The sequence below is a fragment of the Rhinatrema bivittatum genome, chromosome 4, assembly GCF_901001135.1.
Source record: "Rhinatrema bivittatum chromosome 4, aRhiBiv1.1, whole genome shotgun sequence".
Classification (NCBI taxonomy): Eukaryota; Metazoa; Chordata; class Amphibia; order Gymnophiona; family Rhinatrematidae; genus Rhinatrema; species Rhinatrema bivittatum.
In genome coordinates this window covers 359,129,676-359,142,842 of record NC_042618.1, presented here as the reverse complement: position 1 = coordinate 359,142,842, position 13,167 = coordinate 359,129,676, and the positions used below count along the sequence as shown (strand labels likewise).

The window sequence follows — 13,167 nt, the reverse complement described above, 5'->3', positions numbered from 1 at the left end:
ACTGGAAATCATATGGGCCATGATCACTGTTGCGAAGAGGTCAGTTATAGATCTGGTTACCATTTCCTTAAATTCACAGCTCAGGGCTAAAAATCTTGCTTTATATTTATTAAAATGTATTAATTGCCTGGTGCACATGCTCTAGGCAATTTACAGAACAACATATACAATAAAATACATAAAAAATAAAATTATAGTACAGATTATACAGCACACAAAATGGAAGATCATAAATTCACTTCTTAGTTATTATGCCAACAGATCTTTATCCAGACTTGGATATTTTTTAGTTATGCATTTTTCATTGATTATTCTATAAATAGAGGCTTCTCAGTTCAATGCTATACTGTGTGGACGGAACAATACAGCTCAGTGCCACAGAATGCTTGTTTATCATTTCAAAAGTGAATTGTGTAAGATGGTTTGGGGATTGTATGCAATGCCTTCATTGGGTGCATTTCCTGTAGAAGGAGAAGAATCGGAAGGAAGATGCAGACCCTTCGAGAACTTCCAGACTGATTTCTGCAACTGTTTACTATTGTCTTATTGTGTCTGGTGTGAACATGTGGCATGAATAGTATATGAATGAAGAATCAGCTTAACAGCATTCAACTATTATTCTTGAACTATGGCAATTCTACTAGTATTATGTGGCCTAAATCTATTAATGTTTTGGAGGAATGTTTAAACTGGGGGACACCCATCCTTCTCTTTGTCCAAATTGTTGAAGGTATTTGTGAGGGAGTTTATAGACAGTTGGCTCAGTCTATCTTAAAAGACCAGGCACAGCTATTCCAGCCAGTCCCCTTTAAGGTTGAATCTCGCATAGAATCCTGGGTAAAGGGAGGAGCCCTTCACTAGACCTTAAAATCTGAGGACTTGAGAGGGATAGAGGGGCCCCGGGGAGCTGACAAAGTCCCAGTATATGCATAGACTGCTTATCTGTAAGGCTAGTAAAACAGCATGTGTTTGAAGGTAAGCTGCACTAGTGTTTTAACCTGAAGTTACTGTGAACAATGCTGAGCTGAACTAAACCTTAAGTTACTGTGAACTATGCTGAGCTGAACTAAAAGATTTTTCACCTGAAGTTAAGGTGAACAGCACTGTATAATTTCACCAGAAGCTAAGCCATGCTGCCTCTTTGTTTTGTCTGTGTTTTTTCCACTGTAAATCAAGTACACTGAAGTACAGCCAGAGACTACTGGTGTTTTTCTCTGGCTGTAACCCGGCTACCGACTGCTCATGCTACCACAGTATAACTATGAGACACTTTTTTTTTTTTTTTTTTTTACAGTACTGCTTGGAAGAATGGATTCATTGAATGTAGATGGAGTCCATTCTCCTATAAAAAGGAAAAAGATTCTAACTCGTAGATTTTACAAGCCCCACACGTGCAAAATTGTAGCAATACAAACACATGTGTTCCGGGCATGCGGGGACAGTATTTTACACATGCAGCATTTGTGTGCATATGTAGCCATGCGTGCACAACTCTGCGCATAAAAAAATGTGCCTGTCGGGGGCGGCCCTCATATATATACGTGTATGATGTATATTATAAGGGACGCTCTCTTATGAAGTGGCGCACTTAGGCGCATACACACGTGTATATTTGCTACTGCCTATTTACATGAGGCAGTGCAAACTTTCATTTTCAATCTTGTGCTTTCCTTGGCTGGGCTGGTCTCTCTGGGTGAGTGGATACAGAAGGATGTCAGGGAGAGGGAAAGAGTGTGTCAGGGACAGACTGGAACCTACTGCAGGAGGCATATAGAGACATAACACCTGGCTTGCAGGTATTGACTCATGGATTAAAGGGATAACGCTGATGTAATCAGTTATTCAGGTACTTACAGAAATAGAAAGGGACAAGACAGGAACAGGGGGATTTACAAAGAAGGCGGCTAGGAGATTGTGTTGTTCCTACAGCTATTGAGGGGGGATGCACATTCTTGGGCATCCCTTTTCAAGATTATGATTATAATAGCTGCATGGGTACTCAGATCAATTCAGCTGAGAAAGGAAAGAGAGAGAAGGAGAAGGTACCCCTTACTAGGGATGTGCATCATTTTTATGATGAATTAAAATATCGTACAATATTTAATTCATCATATATCGGTAAAATCGATAAACGATCGCATTTTCCCCGAATTTTCGTGAAAAATCGTTTTTCGGCTTAGTGCGCGCACTAACAAAAAACCATTAATTTTTGTTACTTTTTGTTAGTTTTTGTTAGTGCGCGCACTAGCCGAAAAACGATTTTTTACTAAAATTAAAAAATTGCTAATCCGCGGGGAAAACGAGATTTTCTCGCCGCCACACGAACCCGAAAGCCGCAAATGATCAGGCACCCGATGCACATCCCTACCCCTTACACAAAATTTACAGGACTAGGACACAGTTTCTAGATCTCTCAAAGGAGGAAGTCATGCACAGGTTCAGATTCAACGAGGAAACCATATAGTACCTATGCCAACTGTTAGAGCAGGACCTGCAACCTACCATCCAAAGGGGCTATGTCTTGCCAGTACACTTCAAGATCACAAGTGCCCTGGCCTTTTTCACTACCGATGCCTTCCAGACACCTCTAAGGGCACATATGGAATCACTCAGTCTGCCACCTCTAGATGTATCAAGCAGGCCCTGGCTGCCTTGCTCAGGAAGATGCAACACTTTATATCCTTCCCTTGCAGAAGAAAGAAACACCACCAAATTATGACTGATTTCTATCAAATATCACGTTTCCCCTCTGTCCTGGGAGCTATTGACTGCACTCACGTCCCCACAAGGACACCAGGGAGGAGTTGAGGCTGCCTACTGCAACCGCTTCCACTCCCTAAACATGCAAGTAGTCTGCATTAGCAAGGGCCTCATCATGAACGTTGTGGCCTGGTTTCCAGGATCCACTCACAATGCCTATATTCTCTTGCAATCAATAATTCATGACTGCTTCGAGCAAGTACACATCACTGGGGGATGGCTTCTAGATAGGAAGGCACCAATCACTTCTACCACATACCAATTTCACAGCTTCCTAATGTCGCCCTTATATTTAGTTTTTGCGCTGCAGGCCTGCTCTAAACTAGTCCTGAGAACTGTCCCACTCTCAAAGCCAAAAGGTATATTTAACACAGCTTTTCTGTGGCTTCTCCCCTACAGGTGACAGAGGCTATGCACTCAAAAACTGGCTCATGATACCCATAGCTGCCCCAGGGACTGCAGCCAAGTATCGCTATAACAGGGCACACCGCTAGACCAGGGCTGTCATAGAGAGAACCTTTGACTTGCTTAAAACACGTTTCCGCTGTCTGGACAGATCACGAGGATGCCTTCTTTACAACCCGCCTAAAGTGTGCAAGATCTTTCTAGCCTGCTGTATGCTACATAACCTTGCCAAAAACAGATGCATGCTTCCTCTGGAGGAACAGCAAGAAAATCAGGATGAAGAGGATGAGGAGGAGGAAGAGGAGTTGACTGACGCACAATTGCAGGAGATACACCGCATGAGACAAAGGCAAGGTATACAACAAAGGAGCACTCTGATACAAAGACATTTCAGAAGGTGAATTAATTTATTTACAAAAAAGTGTACCAAAATAAATGATAACAAAAGAAACTATGGCTTCCTTGGCTGGACTCATTTTCTTGCTGCTGGAAACTCACAGTGTTTAAGGTTGGCCTAACCTGGAGCTCCTGCGCGGTAGAGATCTATCACTGCTCATGCTGCCCTCAGAGAGCAAAGGAGCTTGTGGCACTTCAAGTTCATGGCTGCAGGAAGGTTCAGCTGGAAGCAGCAATGGCTGTGGTGGTGATGGTGGTGGTGGTGGCAGTGGCATGAGGGGTGGTGCAGGTTATGGTGGTGGTGCAGGCAGACCCTGTGCCTGCTGAGGAGGCATCCAGGCATAAGGTAGTGCAGTCTGAGGTGCAGGTGGCTGGAGCTCAGGGGGCCCGTAAGCATGGGGATGTCTCATCCCTGCATACAGTGCACCGTAAGGTAGAGGGTACTACATCAGGACCTCATGAAATGCCATGGAGCCACTGGTGGCTGCGGCTGCAAGGGGGCAGATTTGACCACTACCGACTGGTGAGGCAGCTTATGCTTATCGAATCTGGCAGCCTTCTGGATGAGGTAAAATCCCGTCTGCCTCCTTGTTAGCGAGATGAATTGTGAAGGGGTGTACCCATACTCTCAGCAGCAACTCTTTTAAGGATCTCGTGAAACGGGACCACCAAGATCTCCTTCGGGGGCTCCATGAACTGGAGTATCTCAACCATTTTGTGCCTGGCATCCTCCTGTGTTAAAAGTTGATATGGGATGGCCTCTGCCATCACCCTCACAAACCCTGCGAAGGTCAAGTCCTCAGGCGAGAACTTCCTCTGCACCATGCAGTTACAACCCAAAGCCTACTTGTGGTCTTGACAGATTTTTACAGAAAAAGGGATAAGATTTTAAAAGTCTAATTTATATCCGCAACTTAATAAACAGTTATAAAAGCATGTACACTTTTGATGATGTATACATGTACTCTGTATGTAAATGTATGCATATTTCCAAGTTCTGGAAACACCCTCTTTGTACATGCACACTTTTCCGCTCAGTAGCAACAATACTGCTTATTCCTAATCCTTCTGAAAATTTGCTTGCTACACACATAAGCTACTTACATGCATATATGCTAATTTTATGTGTCCAACCACTGCATAAGCCTTTAAAAATTACATCCTTAATCATTTATCATGTGATATGTTGTACTGTTTGATAATGTTCAATTCCTTTCACACTTTATATGTGTTTTGCATTCATAGACTTACTTGAATAACAACCTGATCTCTTTTATCTGCAGTTTTTGAGTGGGGGTCTGGAGCAAGTGAAGGGTGTGAGTTAAATGGTTGAAGTTGTGGGTAAACTGGTTAAGGTCCAAGTCAACTGGTAGTGGTCTTTGTGAACTGGTGTTTGGAAGTACGTGCAAAAGTATTTTCATAAGCAAGATACACATTTACATCAGCCAACTTTATGTAACCCTATGCCAGGAGGCAGGCTGTACTCCGATGGGGCCATACACTTATTTGTTGTCTCTTTGGGGCTGGGCCCTTGGCTAGCTATTCCTTCAATATCCTTTCCCAAGGTGTGGATTCTTTTTTTAGGGGGGGGGAGAGTTCTTTCAGGGCCCTGAGTGCTTGGGCTGACAGGAATACACTTCTCATTAGTTACCCCTGGAGTTATCTTTGATACATGTCTGTATATGCAGAATAAGCACAATAACCATGCTGGAGTCACTGTGCTAGTGTCCAAATAAAAGTCTTTGCTGATGAGCAACAAATTAGAATGGCAGCAACAACAAAATCCTCTGCACCTCAAGGTCTCTCTTTTTTCCTTACAGTTTTCCCCTCTATCTGTGCAGGAATCTCTGAACCAGGGCCAGGGAAACTTCCACCCTCCAGGGCTTGGAGGAGCGGACCTTCCAAGTGGGCCAGAATACCCTTCTTGGGTGGAAAAAAAATGTTAACACTGTCCTTAACTCAGAGAAACAAATCCTCTTTCTCTCCAAGGGGTGAAGACACCAGGTATGTGTCCTCAGAGATCTTTACATTGCTCTTATTCATGATTAGATGATCTTCTATTATGTCCTTGGTTCTCTCAGTCTCTTTCTCTCTGAATTCTAAACAGGAGGGATCCCTCAGAAACAGGCATCTCACCCTGTTCCAATACAGGAAGGAAAGGGCAGTTCCTCCTGGAACTCAAAAACTTAAGTCCTTTTCCCTTCAAAAGAAGTTAACACCGGAGTTCCTCCTTGCAGCAGGTGACTACCACCTCTGTCCTCATCTAGGGCATAGTGAACAGGTCTTCCCTAACCTAAGCAGTACCAGACACAGGGTTCCCTCTGCCCTGAGCCCAAATGTTGCACAGGCTCCTACCAATAACGTTTTAAAAACCCAGAAAAACAACCCAGAAGAAAATTCCCAACTAGCCAGTGAGTTGACTGGGAAAGGAAACCCTCCTATCCCTGATCAGGATCCCCAGGGAGGTTGGGCCTGGTTCCTCTGATTGGGCCTTAAAAATCCACACAAGAAAACTCCTCACTATCTCCTAACTGCTAGCAAACCATAAGGAACTGCCTCCAGACTCTCTGGAGACAGCTGCTTAAAAACCCTTTGCAGGGGGATGGCCATTCCAGCATCCTCAAAGGGAGGGGGGTGCATTTGAATGTCAACTTCCCCCCATTCAGTAATCTATACTGCTCTTACTAAGGTTCACTCAGGACTTAATGGTAACAGAACTAGGTGTCTGTTACACTTATAAAATACCTGCCTCCAATATGCTCTTTCTCCAAAAACCTTTTTTGCCTATCTCTAAGTAAGTCATTATATTTCTTTATTACGGAAAGAGCACATCAGAGAGTCTTTTGTTGATAGACTCGAAGAACTCTTTCAGGTTGAGCAGAGGGGGAAAGTTGGGCTATCATGTCTTCGGAAAGCCCTAACTGGATTAAAACCAGGGGTCACTTGCTTTCAGTTCCACGCTGGTTGGGTGGCTGATATACCCACTTTGACGGACTTCTCTTTCCTGGGGTTAATTATGCGCATACCTGAATTAACGGAAGATGCCGCCCCACGGGAAATGCAATATAAAACTCTCTATCGGGCATATCTCCCGCCATGCTGGCTTTATAGAGCGAGGTTTTTGGGTACTGAGAACTGTGGCTATCCAAGGGTAGTCTGGGGCACTGCCTGTGGGCCTGTGTGACCATTCAAGCTTTCTGGGAGAAGATCCATAAATATCCATCCGCTCTGATTAGACAAATGGTGGTCTTTACGCCATAGGGTGTGTTTTTCGATATAGCCTCTTCTTTCCAAATCCGGGGCAGAGATAACTGCCTCTTGATTCATAAAGCCTGTCTAGCTGCCAAATGGACCATCCTCCTGCACTGGTGTAAACAAGACCCTCCCAATTTTTGACTATGGAGAAATAAGATTCACACAGTAATGCAAATGGAAAATCAGGCCACCATAAGGTTGTTTAAACATTTGGCACTCCTATCACCAAAAAATTATCCTCTAGGGCTAGAAGCGAGCTGATTAACTACCCATGAACAAGACTTACATGGGATCCTTTGTTTGGTCTCCGGGTTCACTAATGGGGGGGGTCGGGGGGAGGGCAGTGGGATTTGGGTTCAAGCTTTTAAAGTGTCATGTATCTACAGTTTGTAGTGTGTATCAAAAACAAATGCACCTTGTTTACTTGATGTTGTTAAAGATTTTGACTCAATAAAAAGAATTGAAATAAAATATCTGCCTCCACACATAAACTTAGGGGGCCCAATACTGAAAGCACATTCAGCATTTGATAGCTGGTTAAATAGGACTTATCCCACTATCTAGCAGTCCACTGAAAATCAGCGGCCACTAGATAGCGGGATAAGTCACTTTATCTGACTACCTGTTAGCCGGCCAATTTGTGGGTGGGCAGTGAGCTGATCTGGGCGGCGCTATTCAGTTAATGTAACCGGATAAAGAAGCAATATTCACACTTATCCAGTTAAGTTAATAGGATAAGTTAGACCAGCCATTCAGCAGGTCTAATTTAGTCTGATATAACTCTACTGGCTAAATAGCAAGATATACAGGGATATACAGCTTATAACTTAGCCAGATAAGTCATATCCGGCTAAGTTACTTAACAAGGCCAATATTGGACCCAGGGTTAATAAGGGCACATGTTACAACTGTTTAATGCAAAAAATAAAATATTAGTCCTTTTCTAAAATAAGCGTATAATCATGCAACTGCCTGCATACTTTCAGGGCGGTGATATATGATATTTTATAAACTGTGCAGCTCCCAAAACAGACATAACTTTCAGCACGCCTACTTAGTATGGGAAATTATCCTCTAAATACTCAAAACACTACTAGAAAAAAAACCGCAAATATATAACCAATAATGAAAACTCTTCAATGACCACTAACACCTGACACGTTCATATTTCATCAGCAAATGCTTGTCTCAAAAGGTATTTCATATTAGTTGTTACAATTCAACAGTATTTTAAAAACATTTTGCAGCAATGACAAACTGTTCCCAGCACTGAACACTTCAGTAAATCTAATCAATTTTTATTCTGATGTTTTCATCTGTAATCTTAACTAACAATCTATCTTCTCTCTTGTCCAGATGCATCTTCAAATTGATCTTCAATAATTATGTATTACTGTCTGTCATCAGCAGATTCTTAGCTAAACATGAATTTATAATATTGATATCTAGTCAGAATAAATATAATTAAAACATTTAAAAAAACAAACCCATCTACTTACTGGAATAATGCTGTAGTAAGCATAATCTGTATTCTAGAACACAATCATTTCTTAATGGATGCGATTAATTGTCTGCAAATGAAAAGTAAAAAAAAAAAAAAAAGTGAAACAGATCTTACAACTATGATTTCAAATGTGATTGAAATTTAATGAATAAAAATTATACCCACACTATAAATTAAAACCTGAACAAATTGATAAGATCAATTGAGATACAAGATGAGAAAGTTTTAATCCCCACAATAAATACTGATGTTTTCACTTTCTGGTTATTCATAAATAAATTGTACATATTTATGTACAACAAACACACATATCTGAGTGCTATGATTCTTAGATGGCCAACCAGGCCACTGTGATGTTCAGAGATGCAAAATATAGGGTACCCAAATAAGGAGCTATAGGAGCTTTACGCTTTGGACCTCTGATTTCTCCACCACAGACACCTGCTTGACCTTCTAAGAATCACAGTACTCAGATTAAATGTCTTAGGATTTTTATAATTGTTACCCCCTTGCAGAAGGTGAAGCTACAGCATCAGCCAGTGTCAATTTTTTTTCTTGGCACAAGGTTTGATCTTCTGTTAATTTTACTTTGCATTTAAAAAAAAACAGAAAACAAAAAAATCATTCACTTGTTTATGACTTGCAGGGGTAAATGACTGATACCTTTCCACAAAAATATTTTATTAAAAAAAAGAAAACTTAGTAAGAGCTGATTACCTCAGCAATTTCTGTCTCACCAAAGTAGGATATTCAGATATACAAAGTCTTTGCATACTGCCTAGTGCAAACTGTATCAGCTAATCCTTATGTATATGATACTCCTCAGATGTAAACTAAGAAGGTAACTTTCAAAGAGTTGCACAGGCACACACTACCATGTGTGCAGCGGTGCACGCCCAGGGATGCAGCAATTTTTATAACATATGTACACATACACATCTACATTATAAAATAGCCTTGGTGCACATATGTGCATGCCTAATTTTGCAAGCAGATGCACCCAACTGTGCAAATCGCATTTTGGCAGGTAAGTCAGGGAATTTTATAACCAGCATGTGTCCACATTAAGACGATTTTCACCAGTTCATCCTCCAGTTCGCCCAATGTAGAGCCAGGTCCTCCAAACTCCCCTGGTTTAATAGTCTGCTCTCCCCCCAGCAGGGGTGAATTCCCATGGGGTATCTCATGCCCTCATGCAGTTTCCCTACAGCACATATGTCAACAGCTCCCAAAAGCACGCCAAGTCAACTCTGGAACCCAGCAGAATTGAGCCAAAATATTTCCAAAATAAACTTCATCTTTCCTAAATAAGTTGAGCACATTCTAGGCCAGGGGTGAGCAGAACTGAAGCCCTCATTCCATCCATGCAAATTGGTTGGGCCCCCTACACATCTGCTTATATCTCTTTTAGAGATATATCCTGGATTCCTGGTCTGCACTAGAACCAGTTGCACTGCCAGCCAGTGTCAGGCACACACACGCTCAGTCACAAACAGATTTTTAGACTGCAGAAAATTTATTGGTACATACACACTGACACCTACAAAGACACATACTCTTTCTCAGACACAATGACACACCCACACACTGAGAGTGTGTGTCTGTGTCAGAGAGAAAGATACCCGCATGCACACTCTCTTTCACAGTCAAAGTGTGTATGGGTGTATGTGTCTCTCACTCTCTCGCTCTCTGACACAGACACACATTCTCTGACATGCTACTGTTGTACTGCTGCTTATGTGCTCGCACAGTGAGTGCGCCCCCAGTCCAGTACTGCTTCATCATGATATTAAATTATTGCTTGCTGCTAACCTTTCCCCATTCTGCAGCAGACCCTCCCTTTCCCAATCTCATGCTCTAGGACAGCGATTCTCAACTGGTGTGACGCGACACACCAATGTGTCGCCAAGCACCAGCTGGTGTGGCTCCCGGTGTCGCACAGCCCCAGTTATACTTCCCTTTATCTTTTTCCTGCCCCCGCAGGCCAATGGGAAACCTCCTCCCTTCTTCCTGCCCCCACGGGCCAATCGGAAGCCTCCTCCCTTCTTCCTGCCAGTGGGAGGAGGAAGCCTCTGATTGCTTGGTGGGGCAGGAAGAAGGTGGGCATCTCATAGCCTGGGGGTGGGGTGGTTTCAGGGGGGCTGGGAGGAGTGACAGTATCCAGGCCTGTGGCGGCGAAGAAGCCCGACCCTGTGTCCTCCACGAGCTATAAGTGCTGAAATTAAATACGGTGGCGAGCCACAAAGAAAAGAGGTCAGCCGCACCAGGAATCGCGATAGAATAGGGATTCCCCAAAGCGGCAGTGAGTCGCAAGCACGAAGAGGCCGGTTGCGGAGGGGACTCTCCCCTCCCATGCAACAGTGAGCGCAGCAGAACCGCGTTTAAAGTAAAAGTGGCACTCAGCCATGATGATTACAGATGGGGCAATTGGAGCTCCCAGCGGCCATAAAAGCAGGCAGATGGGGGGTTGCGGGAGCCTAGGGATATCCCAACAGCCAGTAGAAAGGCTTGAGTGCTGTGACATATTTTTCTAAAATAAATGTTTGCTGCTTCAGTGCAGCTGAGAAGGCAGCAGCAGCACTGGGAAATCTGCCACTGCAAAATTAAAGGGGAACACAGCATTGGGGCTCTAAGCAAAGTGTATGTGAGAGACAGACTGGGCAGGGAGGTGACTGTGGTGTGTGTGAGAGACAGGCTGGGCAGGGAGGTGACTGGGGTGAGTGAGAGAGACAGAGATTGGGCAGGGAGGTGACTGGTGTATGTGTGAGAGACAGAGTCTGGGCAGGGAGGTGACTGGTGTATGTGTGAGAGACAGAGTCTGGGCAGGAAGGTGGCTGGGGTGTGTGTGAGAGACAGAGTCTGGGCAGGGAGGTGACTGGGGTGTGTGTGAGAGAAAAAGACTGGGCAGGGAGGTGACTGGATTGTGTGAGAGAGACAGAGACTGGGCAGGGAGGTGACTGGGGTGTGTGTGAGAGACAGAGACTGGGCAGGGAGGTGACTGGGGTGAGTGAGAGAAACAGAGATTGGGCAGGGAGGTGACTGGTGTATGTGTGAGAGACAGAGTCTGGGCAGGAAGGTGGCTGGGGTGTGTGTGAGAGAGAGAGACTGGGCAGGGAGGTGACTGGGGTATGTGTGAGACACAGAGACTGGTTAGGGAGGTGACTGGGGTGTGTGTGAGAGACAGAGGTGACTGGTGTCTGTGTGTGAGACAGAGACTGGTCATAGGGTTTAATAGGTGTAGGTGTGTGTGTCTGTGTGTGTCTGTGTGTCTGTGTGTGACTTGTGGGCCTTAAAGAAGAGGACCGTGAGGAAAGAGCTTCAGCAGCCACTGCTGCTCCTGGCATGTGCTTTCAGGAGAAAGGAGTAGGAGAGTTGCTGGAGAAGGTAACTAAAGGTGGCATTTTAAGTTTATTTTTCTTGATTGACTGCCATTTTAATTATTGAGTATTATGTGATGTGTCTGCTGTTTTGAAACATTTTATTGATATTTGGACAATTTTTAATAATTTTTATGAGTTTTAATTGTTTGACGTTATTCTGTTCATCAGCTGTTTTGAAATATTTATTACTATAGTTTTACAGTTATTTCTGTGTGGGGATCTATAGCAGCTTGGCTTGTTCTGTTTTCCTAATAGGAGGTGTATTAGTGTTTAGGACCTGATTTAATATTTGTAGTGTTGCCTTTTCATAGATAGGGTTATGTGTTCCATAATGCAGGTGTAACTTTGTGCAGATTGGTTTCTGTGCATTATTGCAGATCCTGGGACTGCGTTAGGTGCTATATTTCTCTTTCCATTTCTCCAGTTTTGCACTGCATGCAAAGTGGCTTTTTTTGGCTTTTCATTCCAGTTTGTCTCCATATTTATAATGTGTGGTCTTTCTGTACTTGGTAAAGGTAGGTTCTGTGTGTGTGCCCAAGGTGAGGTATTTTACTAGCATGTAGGCAATTGTATCAATCTTATTTGTTGTGTTTTCTCAATAGGATATGCATTAGTGGTAAATTATTGCCTTTTCATAAGGAGGGCTATTGTGCCTGGTAGTAAAGGGAGTTTGTTTTGCTTTTACTGAGATGTCATCAGAACAAGAATATCTTTTTTTTTGCATGGTGAGTTATATGGGTAATGCCCTAGTTCTGCTCTGCATCCATTGTTAGGTGTCAAGGGGGTTCCCGTGGATGCAGAGTGTATGTTTACTAGGGATGTGAATCGTGTGCCCGATCGTTTTAACGATCGGGTTCGGTTGGGGGGGGGAAATTTGATCGTTAGAGATGTGAAATGAAGCCATGGCCGAGACTGGGGAGAGCCACTAACCCAAAGTAGCATAGCAACAAGTGGAATCCTACTTTTTCTTGTGGAGCCAGTACAGTCAGGGTTGGAGCAAGGGTATTAGGTGTCACAGGCGAATCTTACAGCCTTGCACATACTCCTGGCCCCACCCTTCCCACAAATAATTTAAAAATATGCATTTATGGTAACAGATTTTACATAAAAAAGACTATTCACTGTTCTAAGGTAAAAAATATCACTTATAACGTGCATATTATTTACATGATCTGCTGTGGTACCAACTAGAAAACTCTGTAAAAAAAAAAAAAAAAAAGAAAAGAAAAGAAACCTACAGCCATATGGTATTGGGACTATTGTAAAGCATGTCAGCATTCAGAAAGCTTTAAGTAAACTGAATTACAATATAGTAAATCTCCCATATGAAAACAGCAGTAACTGTCAAAACTCAAACTATCAATCCTACCTATGAAAAGGCAATACTGCAAATATTACACCAGGCCCTAAAACACCAATACACCTGAAATTAGGAACTCAGAACAAGCCATGCTTAAGATCACTACA

The 13,167-nt window shown here is 43.1% G+C and overlaps 1 protein-coding gene across 1 annotated transcript in view; it reads right to left on the bottom strand.

Annotated features, from left to right (window-relative positions):
* ATP2B2 (ATPase plasma membrane Ca2+ transporting 2) overlaps positions 1-13,167 on the bottom strand; it is a 1,801,891-nt gene that overhangs the window by 1,641,413 nt on the left and 147,311 nt on the right. Inside the window, exon 2 of the mRNA XM_029600768.1 lies at positions 8,316-8,387. The gene's annotated coding sequence lies outside the window, so the exon portion shown is untranslated. The remainder of the gene's footprint in view (positions 1-8,315; positions 8,388-13,167) is intronic.